We start from the raw sequence: 12011 nt of genomic DNA, 5'->3' as shown, positions 1-12011 counted from the left end.
AAGTAAACTATTTACAACAAATATTGTATCTTTCCATGTTTTATTCATGCTCATAAATTTTTATTTTGTTTTATAATAGTATTGTTCATAATTTTATGCTTATTTCTTTGTTGCTCAACAGTACCTTGTCAGCAGTAATTTTTAAAATTGTGAAGATGTCCATGGGGATTTCAGTTATTAGTCAAAAAGGTTCTGCCATTAGTAGAATGCCGAAAAAAAATCTCTTTTATTAACATGAGAGTGAATATTAAGTAAATCTTCCTTTATTTTTATATTAAAACCTTATTCTATTTAGATTTTATTTTTATAAATAGTATTAATTATATATACACAATTTTGTTTTCAACCAGATGTGACGAGTTAGTGTGGTAACCCTAATTATTTCATAATCTTCTCTTTTCCCCTAAGTTTCTAATTACTTGTTTGTCTTTCATTATTTGATAAGATTACTGAAGTTATAGAGCATATTTTAATCAACTTTACATTCCTAAAATATTGTACAGGGTTGAAACATAATAAGTCATAATTCCTATTTGTTGAATGAGTAAATAAATTATCTGGAGATTTCTTAAAGTCACTAGTTGCCATTATATTTACAGGTAAATTTGTCCTGAACTCTGAAATAAGGACACACATAAGAACACATGGAACAATGGAACAATGTGACTGAGTTTGTCCTCTTAGGGCTCACTCAGAGTCTCCAGGGTCAGAAAATATTTTTTGTTGTGTTCTTGCTCATCTGCGTTGTGACAATGGTGGGAAACCTAATTTTTGGCGTGATGGTTGTGGTGAGCCCAACACTGGATACCCCTATGTACTTCTTTCTTAATTACTTACCATTAGTGGGTGCTGTTTATTTACTACAGCTACCCCAAATAAAATTACAGACTTACTCTATGAGAAGAAAACCATTTCTTTTCAGGTTGCCTGACCCAGCTTATTGCAGAACACTTATTTGGTGGTTCTGAGATTTTACTTCTTTCTGGTGGTCATGGCCTATGATTGATACTTGGCTATCTGCAGACCCCTGCATTATATGATAATCATGAACCCACAGGTGTGTGTCCTGCTGCTGCTGGTGACCTGGCTTGGAGGTTTTGTGCATGCTATAGTTCACCTTCTGTTTGTTTACCACCTTCCCTTCTGTGGTCCCAATGTCATTGACCACTTCTGTTGTGACATGTACCTCTTATTAAAACTTGCCTGCACTAATACTTAAGTCAGTAGTCTCACTGTGATTGCCGATGATGGGGCAATATGTGTGGTCATTTTTATGCTGTTACTCATCTCCTATGGAGTCATTATGCAGTCCCTGAAGAACCTTAATCAGGAAGGAATGCACAAAGCGTTATCCATGTGTGGCTCCCACATTACCGTGGTGGTCCTCTTTGTCCCTTGTATTTTTCTGTATGTGAAACCTCTTTCCTCCTTGCCCATTGATAAATTCTTGACTGTGTTTTGCACTGTTTTCACCCCTGTGTTGAATCTCTTAATCTATACTCTGAGAAATGCAGAGATGAAAATGCCATGAAGAAGCTCTCGACTAGAAAAAGAAAATGAGGTGACAGGCAAATGCATAACCTACTTTCAATAAAGAACTGTCCCTTCCAGGAAAACAAAACAATAGAAAACACTGAATGCCTTTGCCATCCCGTTGATTATAGGGAAGTTGTATGTAATTATTTAATTGTGGTAAATATTTCCTCAAGTCATTGTGATTGTGCCTGATGAAATACATATATTGCGATATCTCCAGTGATAAATTTTGTTGAAAATATATTTTTAAGATTTTCTTTTCCTTAGAAAATATTCATACTTTTTTGATGTAGATTAGTTCTGTTAAGTCTATAGATTTATGTTGTATGTGATGACTTATGCTACAGCTAATGTCATAAATTTATTTTAGTTGATAGAAGATTCTCTCGTTTCTCTTTCTTAAATTAATCTAATCCTTTTTTCACAATTAATAGCGCTCATTGCTGATTTCTGTAAAATACTTTTTGAAATATAAAAATCTTTCCCTTCACCCCATACAGAGATAGCTCCTGCTACTTAGAAGCTTATATATTTATTTTTGTATCTGCCAAATATTTGAAATATGTAGTTTCACTTATATTGGCTAGCATGTTAAGGTTTATGAGAAAGAATGCTTCAGAATTCTAAATTAACCATAAGGAGGCTAAACATGCATAAAGAATGTGAATGAACAGGACAGGTAGGCTGAAAAATGACTCAATCTTGCTTCTTTTCCCAGTTGGTTAATCATCTCCTCATGTGAAGCAGCTTTGTTCGGTGTTATATTTTCATAAAGACCATGTATTCATCTTCCAAGGTCATTTAAAATATCTGATGAAGACTTTGTTGTTTTTTAATATCTCATCTCCTTCTTGCTCATAGTGTTTCATGGTCTTCTAAAAGGTCTTAAACAAACAAACAAACAAACAAAAAGCAAACCTGTTGCCGATTTCGACTCATAGCGACCCTACAGGACAGAGTAGAATTGCCCAATAGCGTTTCCAAGGAGTGCCTGGTGGAATCAAACTGCTGACCTTTTGGTTAGCAGCTGTAGCTCTTAACCACTATGTCACCAGTGTTTCCAAATGGACCCATGCCCTGCCTTTTACATGGAAAATTAGCAAAATCCATAATCAATGAACTTCAAATATACAGTCCAGATCTTGACACTGGGTTATCTTGCATCATGTCATTGTCAAGAATGATGTTGACCATTCATGCTGTTTCCATTCTCACATCTCTTCTTAGGGGAATGAAGACTATTTGGTAATAAAGACATCGGAATATATTGTTTTATTTGACAGAGGCCTCATTCATTACATCTTTGTGAACATTTCTCTTTGGACTCAGGCTTCAAATATTATCTGGCCCTGTGATAATAGGAAACTTGTGCTCAAAGGCACTCCTGGTCACTGCCTCCCCTGTTTAGTGTTATTTCATGAGGGCTAATTTTTTTAAATGTGTTGGGAGGTTGAGTCCATTACACTGGTAAAGCATTCTGTATGCTTGACTTTGTACCCTGGTATTTATCTACCGTATTATTACATTGCTATTTTTTATACCATTTCAACCCTTCCTAAGCATAACACTACTCATTAAATAATATTAAACATTTGGTTGTTCTGAGTTAGTGTAACTAAACACTCTCCTTTTGGCTATTTAATCAATTTTCAAATTTGTATAGTTATATCAAATGATGAGATAAAAATTCTAGTTAATTGGCTATTTATGTTCAATGATTTATAGGTTACCTGAAGGCAGATAATTATTTTTGTGCTCTCTGTTTCTTGCACAATGCCTGGGATAAAAAATTCACCCCAAAAACTTTGTAAATTATTTGTATTCTTGAATTCTCAATCTATTGGAGTTAGAATTTTTACTGAGGAATTTTGATGAACTTTTTATATATTAAATATAAGTAGCACTTTTCTTTGATATTTGCTGTAAATGTTTACTGTACCATGTTTTTCGTATTAAATTATGGGCTTTTTTATACACAAATGTTATATTTAAGAATTCTCTTACTTTTTGATTTCTTCATTTACATATACTTGCAGAATTCCATTCCCTCTCATTGACTTTATATACACTTTAACCTTTTTTTTTTTTCTGTTCTGTAAATAACTTTTGAAATAATTCTGCTTTCAACCATCTAGACTTTATCTTCATTTATGGTGAAGGAACCTAAACCTGTTTTCTCCAAATGAGTAAAATATTCTGACATCATAGTTTATTAATTATTTTCAGTACTAACTTAAAATTTTTTTCTGTTAATATGTCATTTTATACATCTAAAAGTGTCAATCTTTTCTTCTACTTTTTTTTTTCCTTTTGGCTTATTTCTCTGGCACTAACACACACTATTTCCGTAATCACATATTTTTAGTATTATTTATACCTGGTCAAAAAAAATGAAAGAAACCAAATCTGTTGCCATCAAGTCTATTCTGATTCATAGTCACTCTATAGCTGCCCTGTAGGGTTTCCAAGGAGCAGCTGGTGGATTCGAAGTGCTGACTTTTTAGTTATCAGCAAAGCTCTTTAACCACTAAGCCACATGATTCTATTAGAGAACTCTCTTTGGAAAACAAAGAATTGTGTTTTTCTTTCAGGAGGTGAATGTTGCATCATTCATATCACTCAACAACAGAAATAGACATCTTGCCAGACGTTCTATTTTGTTCTGAAAATTATACCTCAGTGATAGACTTCCTCTGAGCCACATTCTTTGTCATATATCTGTATGTAGTATTTTTTTTTATTGAAGTGTTTTGTTATGCTGTTCAGTCTTTTAGTGAATGACCCTCTGACATCACCCATGAACTAAAGGGCACTCATGATGTGATCTTCTTGTGTCTCTATGAAAGCCCAATGACCTTCCACTAGTAGTCTTTCAAATAGCATGCATCTTGTCACTGTGTCAGGGAATTTTTGAATCCCACCTCTTAGTGTTCAACACTGGATGGCAGTATTCGGCTTCTGCCAGTGTCACCATCTGCATATGTTTATATAATAGACATTTCCAAAATTATGTGAGCACTAGTATTATGGATTTCTAATGAAAAGCTGAGCAAAGAAAAAGAAGACAAAAGAAGAATTGATACATCTGAATCGTGGTGTTAGCAAAGGATATTTAACATACTATGGACTGCCTGAAGATTGTAATGAATTAACATACTTTGAGTATGATCATGTCTAAGTTTTTATCTCACAGAACTGTTAAGTTGCTAAGTCAATCCTTGAAGAAAAACGTAAATATATATTCACTTTTTTCCACAAATAACATTTCTCTAATTCTAAAAGTTCATTTGGAAGAAGAACAATATGGAAATTGCATCGAAATTTTGAAAAAGCAATGACTGTTGTTGGTAATATGACAGATTCTAATGTTATAAAAATTAAAATCAAGTGATACTGCTCAGAAATGTAAACTAAGCTAAATTCAGGGTGTTTCAGATAGGATGCTTCTGGTTACAAATGACAGAAAACTCAACTAAAACCTTTTTGAAATACAAAGATATTTATTATTTGGCCACCATATCTATAAACTTCAAGGTTATGACAAGGTTCAGGGTGAGTTGATAAAGTATATCAATTCTGTGTAAAGGAGCCATGCATGCAAGTAAAATTTTAGCTTATGCAAAGTTAAGTAACAGTTTGAAGTCCTAGTCGAGTCTTGGTCCAAATGAAAACAAAGTGATTAAGTTAAGAGACATCCTCTTGGATTAGGAGTTAAATCTTCATGTTGTGACTATTCATGAAAGCAACTGTTGACTGTGTTTGAGAAATAGATCATTACGGTTCCAGCTGACCTAGATTCAGGCTTAGATCAACAACATCTGCTCCAATCCAGAAGTGCAGAACTGTGATTATCTGCCTTTTCAAGAATTGGAAGGTAAAATTCAGTAACTTACCTAGTCCCAATGTTCTCTGCCTCTGAGTCATAGGGGTTTTTGGTATTAGACCCTCTAATAGTCAGAGTAAGGCCTTCCTCTGCTAGGAATATGGTTAGGTAAGAGAATCTGGGGCTTGTTCTTCCTTCATTTTGGAATAAATATTATTTACTTTGTCTAAAGACTTACTAATATAAAACTCATAATTTATTATTCACTTTATATTAAAATTTTCTCCTCACATCACAGACTTTTCTAATCACTTGGTCATCTGCTACTTTTTCTTGGCAAGACCCAAGTCTTTTTCCTCTAGGGATGTCTAGGGGAGAAAAGTGTCCAGGAGCGGTAATTTCATTTGACTTTGTTCCAAATATTCTAACAAACTAATTTACAAAGAACTTGCATTGTCTTTCATTTAAAACAGTGATGCTGTAAAAAGCCACACACTACCTCTGCACATATAAATGGAATAATTATGTCCTGACAGAATGACCCAAGAGATTACTTAAAACTCAAATTCCTGTCCAGGCTGGAGACACTCTCTTTAACTGGCATCTAATCCTGTAGGTGTTCTCTTGTTATATTTTCCATTGAGACGTACCTCCCATGGCTTGTAGGAATTTATGGAAGGTCACGATTTTCTAGAGTGTGGTTAGAGAGATATAGGGGCATTCTTCTAATGAAGAAAGAAATGGTCTTTGGATACGGTTTTTGAATGACCGAATTGCTGAAAAGTTCTGCTTCTATTTGTGAGAAGCTCTATGATTGGCATTTCCAGGAAGTTAAATCACAGCCTTTGCCTTGCTAGGTACAGATTTAATGACTAGAGATATGAGTGTTACTCTAAAACCTCAGTCAAAATAATGGAATTTTTGCTTACTTCATCAAAATTGATGAAAAAGAGAAAATTTCAATAAACTAAATTGAGTGATTTTTTTTCCTTTTTTTTTTTTGTTTGTGTCACTAAATAACAGTCTTGGCCAGATTAATTTCCATTAATTTGCCCAGTTTCTACAGTCATGTACTCACAGCATCTTCATTGTTCTTCCAGCACATTTTCCCAACAAGTGAGAACGTTCAACTGTTTATTATTATTTTTAAGTATCTTCATGTTCCAGTCATCCACATACACACTTCTACAGTTACCTGAAAAAAAAAATGATATGATGGGTAGCTTGTGTGGAAGTATGAAAAGTGTAACCACTTGGAACTATTTCTAGATAGTAACTGATCACCCACATTTTGCCATGTGTTCTGTGATTGCAGATAAATGCATGAGGTATCTACAGTTACTCTTAAGGAAAGAAGCCCTGATTTTCAGGACCAAGGACAAGAACCAAGAGGTGAGCTTTTGAGACACCTGACAGAGGACACTTATAAAAATTTACATGATATATTGAAATAGAGCTAATTTCTTAAATACATTTCATTTATATTAATTTTGAGTTTGTAAAATTAAGCAAGAAAAACACAGAAATAAACCAGAACATACACAGTTTATTCTGCTTTAGTATTTTATCCTGATAGACGTTTACTGTCCTTTTACCGGGTAGCAAAAGAAGCACGTTATGCATTACAAGTAAGTCAATAGGTTTGTCATCTTGGTTCATAGGGTATGTGATATGTTAATAATGATTTATAATTAATTTAGATATATTTGAACTAAATAAAAAATCCAAACCCAAATCCCAACTCATAGGGACCCTGTAAGACAGGGTAGAACTGCCCCATTGGGTTTCCAGGGAGCAGCTGGTGGATTCAGACTGCTGACCTTTTGGTTAGCAGCCATGTTCTTCACCACTGCACCAACAAGGCTCCGTATTTGAACTAGAAAATTTTAAACTGTGTATTATATCAAGTGTGTCAAGGTGTAAAGAAAAAATGCCTGTTATGCCTGGAAATGTGATATGTGCTTTTAAGTGTGAATATTTTAAAATTATGACAACTTTATACTGTATGTCCTTTTTGTGTGTATACAAAATCATGACAATAACCATATATATATATATATCTTTTTTACATATACAAAAAGAAAGCAATGATCATGAAGTACCTTGCCTACTGTCACTTACAGAGACTTATTAAACTGTAATTGTAATGTACTATAGAGGTTATTTTTGTTACTATGGTATTTTATTTTCTCTTTGTAAAAAGCCATGTTCTTATAAAAATAAGTTAAAGGATTTTTTTTCTATAAAGATGTAAACTTACTGGTTTAAGTTGAAAGCTTAGTAATTATTTTAGTTTGTATTATGCCAAATCTTTGAGGACTGAAACTATAGTGGATACTTTACATACTGATTGTTTTACATGGAAATAATTTAGCGGGCCAATAGAATATTTATTTCAGTGAAATCCAGCATTGATTATTACTAAGATTAAGGACACTAGATCTTGCAGAAAATAAGTAGTTAAAAAACAATTAGATATAAACTATCTTTACCATTATATTCTTCAACAGCTGTGCCTTTATTAATCTACAGCTTCAAAAATGATAGAACTCCTGAATCACCCAGACATACAGAGCGCTCATTACAGCTGGTTTCTAAAAGAAAGCTCAGAATTCATCTGCGCATGTTCTTTCCCCTCAACCAAACCAATATAAATGAAATCAGCTTGTCTACTTTTGAGGAGTAGTAATTCAGTGATTTTCTGTAACAATGAATAATCCTAAAGATTGTGTTTGAATCTACATTTGTACTATTCTCTCTTGATTTTCTCTTAAGTGCTTGGGAATCTGAGGAATCAGTGTTCTTTTTTTTTTTTTTCCATTGAAATATCTTTTTTTTTTCTCCTTTTCCTTCCCTTTCTTTCCCTTTCCTTCTTCCCTCTCCACTCCTCCCATCTTCTCTCTTCTCCTCTTTTATCTTTTCATCTCTTCTCTCCTTTCCCCTTCTTTTGCTTTCCTTTTCTTTTCTTTTTTTACTCTTTATTTTTTAGGATGGGCTCTGTGTCTATTTGTAATGGTTTCCCAAGAAATCTCCTGAGTAAGTTCAGGAAGCCTCAGAGGTTGGCCTTTCAGCTCTCTTTCACTAGAAGAAGTCTTTCTGAAGATTTCATAAGAATACTAACCCCACTTAACACATTAATATCCCTATTACTTGTGTATATTAATTTCTTAACTATTATTTCTCTGCTTCCTGATTTGATTCTTCTTTTCTTTCATTTTCTACTCTTTAGGCCTCCATCTCATGCATGGGTACAAGTTTTTCCTTTTTTTCTGCTTAACTTCCACCAATATACACACCATGACAGGTTGCTATTACCACACATATAGAATAAAATAGATAATTCTTATACTGTACAATTTATCCTATGTCCAAAATTGTGTCTGTGAGTTATAGGCATATAATATTCCTTTTGTAAGTAATGTACTTATTACTAATGTGACAAAGATCCAGGTGATTTGTTCTGATCAAATGTCCACGGAGAAACATTCAAAAACAATAATAAAAAGCTATCATTTATTGATCCTTTATCACCATCCAGGGAGTGCTCTAGGCACTTTACATGTAAACAAACACACACAAAAACTTAAGAGGTAGGTACGATTGGTTTCCCCATTCACAAACTATGAAACTGAGTCACAAAGAGGTTTATGAAGTTGCTCAGGGTCACAGGGATATTAATTGGTGAAGGGGAAATTCCTACACAGACAGTGTTGCTCTGTAGTGCACATTAGTCATCACTGTGCTGTGCTCTCTCCTCAGGGGAGCCCTGGGCTGTACAAAGGCGCACACTGAGCGAGAAACCTTACCCAATATTTGGTCACAGTAATGATCCAATTCCAACACTGGCTAGCATTTTTAAAGTAACATCGATGAGCTTGGAGATTGTTGTTTAATTACAAATATACGAATAGAAGTACCCAGCAGAATAAAATAAGATGGGCTTTCACAGATAGTATCATTTATCATAGACAGTTGATCTAGGAAGCATTCTAAGATCATCTCGTTTAAACCCTTTATTTTCCAATGAGTAAATTGAGACAGACTTGTGACTAAATTTGGAAAATTACTAAAGCTCATACTTTCTTACACCGGGCTTTTCCTTTGAGTATGTTCCTTTTGGGAATCTAGTCATTGAAGTTCTTAAATTTGACCACTCTCAGTGCCTAAGAAGGATTATACACAAAACTCTGTTCCACTGTCTTCTACCTTTCTTCACAGTTTCTATTTTCTCCCCCATCACTGCCCAGCTTACCCCCAATTGGTATGAAAATAGTGGCTACAATGTACTAGTTGGTAATTCTTATGTGTCAGTTAACTTCAGTTCAAAAATGTTTGCTTAAAATATGGATCATATTGTAAGGGTACTCACCACAAATCCTACCAACTTGAAGTGCTGACTGTATGTCAGTAGGGTATAGAAGTGTTTTAAGAGTTGTGGGATAAGCAAAGAAGAAATGGAAAAAATTATGGATGCTTAAGAAAAGACAATCTATGTCCAAATAATTGCTCAGGGAATAGTGTGCTAAATAATTTTATAGTGATCTAATACATTTCAAAGTCCAGGCTCTTCAAATTTAGTGAGAGATTCATAAAGACTGAACAACCTTTGAGGCAGGAAGGCTCACACTTCTAATAGTGGAATATCATAATATGTATGAGATATTCCGGAAGAGGGGTTATTTTTGGTGCTATTATTTGGTTTTATATAGATATACTGTAAAGGTACTCATCACAAATATTACCAACTCTAAGTACTGATTCTATTTCAATTTATTAATTTAGAGTTTATCTTCGCCACCAGAGAATAAGTTTCTTGAGAGCAGAAACCCTTTTCCTCTTTGTCATTGCTGACCTCTGTACCAAGCACGGTCATGTTTAAAAAAGGAATATTAAATGAACGAAAGTCTGTTAGGCCTCTGACTGATTTTCTCTGCAGAAGGTCCACTAAGATTTAGAGATAAGATAAGATTTTAGATAAGATTCAGAGATAAGATAAGATTTAGAGATAGAACTTGATATTCGTAGGCCCAATCCAGTCATCTGAGAAGAAGTAGAATTGTTAAGGGAAGACATATTAGGATCTTTGGAAGAGAACCCCAGTAGACATTCTTAAATGTTTATTATGTATAAGCCACTGTAGAAGATTAATACTGAAGTGCTCCATGACCTAATGGACATATTCATAGTGATGTCCATGATTTCATTACAGGCTTGTTCTCCTGAGCTCCCATCTCTGAAACCGGTTTTGCAGAAGAGTAAATGGAACACAGTAGCAATGTAATAGAATTTGTACTCCTGGGACTCACTCAGGATCCTGAGGGACAAAAAGTGTTATTTGTCATGTTTTTGCTCATCTACTTTGTGACAATGGTGGGCAACCTGCTCATTGTCATGACTGTTATTGTCAGCCCATCTCTTGGCTCTCCCATGTACTTCTTCCTTGCCTATCTGTCAATCATGGATGCTGTTTATTCCACTGCCATTTCCCCCAAAATCATTCTAGACTTACTCTGTGATAAGACTATTTCCTTCCCAGCTTGCATGGTCCAGCTCTTTATAGGACACTTTTTGGTGGTGCTGAGGTCTTTCTTCTGGTGGCAATGGCCTTTGACTGCTATGTGGCCATCTGTAAGCCACTGCATTACTTGACCATCCTGAATCAACAGGTTTGCATTCTGTTGCTGGTGGTAGCCTGGGTTGGAGGTTTTTTTCACTCTTTGGTTCAACTTCTCTTTGTGTACAGCCTCCCCTTCCGTGGCCCCAATATCATAGATCACTTCTGCTGTGATAAAAGCTGTGATATGTACCCATTATTGGAACTTGCTTGCACTGACACCTATTTTATAGGCCTCACTGTTGTTACCAATGGTGGAGCCATCCGTATGGCAATTTTTATCCTTCTACTAATCTCCTATGGGGTCATCCTAAGCTCCCTGAAGACTCATAGTCAGGAAGGGAGGTGGAAAGCCCTGTCTACCTGCAGCTCCCACATCACAGTGGTTGTCCTCTTTTTTGTGCAGTGTATTTTCATGTATGTTGACCTCGTTCCAAATTTCCCTTTGGCAAATCCATGACTGTGGTTTATACAGTTATTACTCCCATGTTGAATCTTCTGATATACACCCTGAGAAATTCTGAGATGAAAAATGCTATGGAAAAAATCTGGGGTAGAAAGTTAACCACAGGTAGAGTAAGAATGAGCATCCGCACTGAAAACAGCATTGCTATTTGTAAAGCAAGAAATAGGCAATAAATGATCACAATGAATGAGTAAGTCAATTCAATGGATTCTCTAGGAATATTTCTCTTTATTGACAAAAAGGCATCCAAAATGTAGAATAAATTACTCTTTGAGGTTAGAATTAAACTAATAGAGACATTCTGGAGGCTGGATAAAAGGCAAACATATTTTTTCTCTTATGAATAAAAATAAAACTAAGCTCACATTGTAATTTCATTTTCCTCAGTATACACTGAAACAGGGCTTCAAAGAAATTCTTTGTTTTTTTTTTTTTCTTTTTTGAAAGAGAAAAAACAAGTTACTTTGGAAAATTTTATATCATTCCAATTAATGAGAAAACAATTTGGCCAATACTTAGAACAAATTTCTGAGGCCAAATGTGCGGTTTAAAAAAAATTTAGTGTTCATTAT

General features: G+C 34.6%; 1 pseudogene; it reads left to right on the top strand.

The window, feature by feature from the left end:
• Nucleotides 1-10618: 10618 nt before the first annotated feature.
• Nucleotides 10619-11612, top strand: LOC126080389 (olfactory receptor 4A5-like; annotated as a pseudogene).
• Nucleotides 11613-12011: the final 399 nt, after the last annotated feature.

This window comes from Elephas maximus, chromosome 7, assembly GCF_024166365.1.
Source record: "Elephas maximus indicus isolate mEleMax1 chromosome 7, mEleMax1 primary haplotype, whole genome shotgun sequence".
NCBI classification, from domain to species: Eukaryota; Metazoa; Chordata; class Mammalia; order Proboscidea; family Elephantidae; genus Elephas; species Elephas maximus.
The sequence above is the reverse complement of the archived record's forward strand: the minus strand, read 5'-3'. Positions and strand labels throughout refer to the sequence as shown.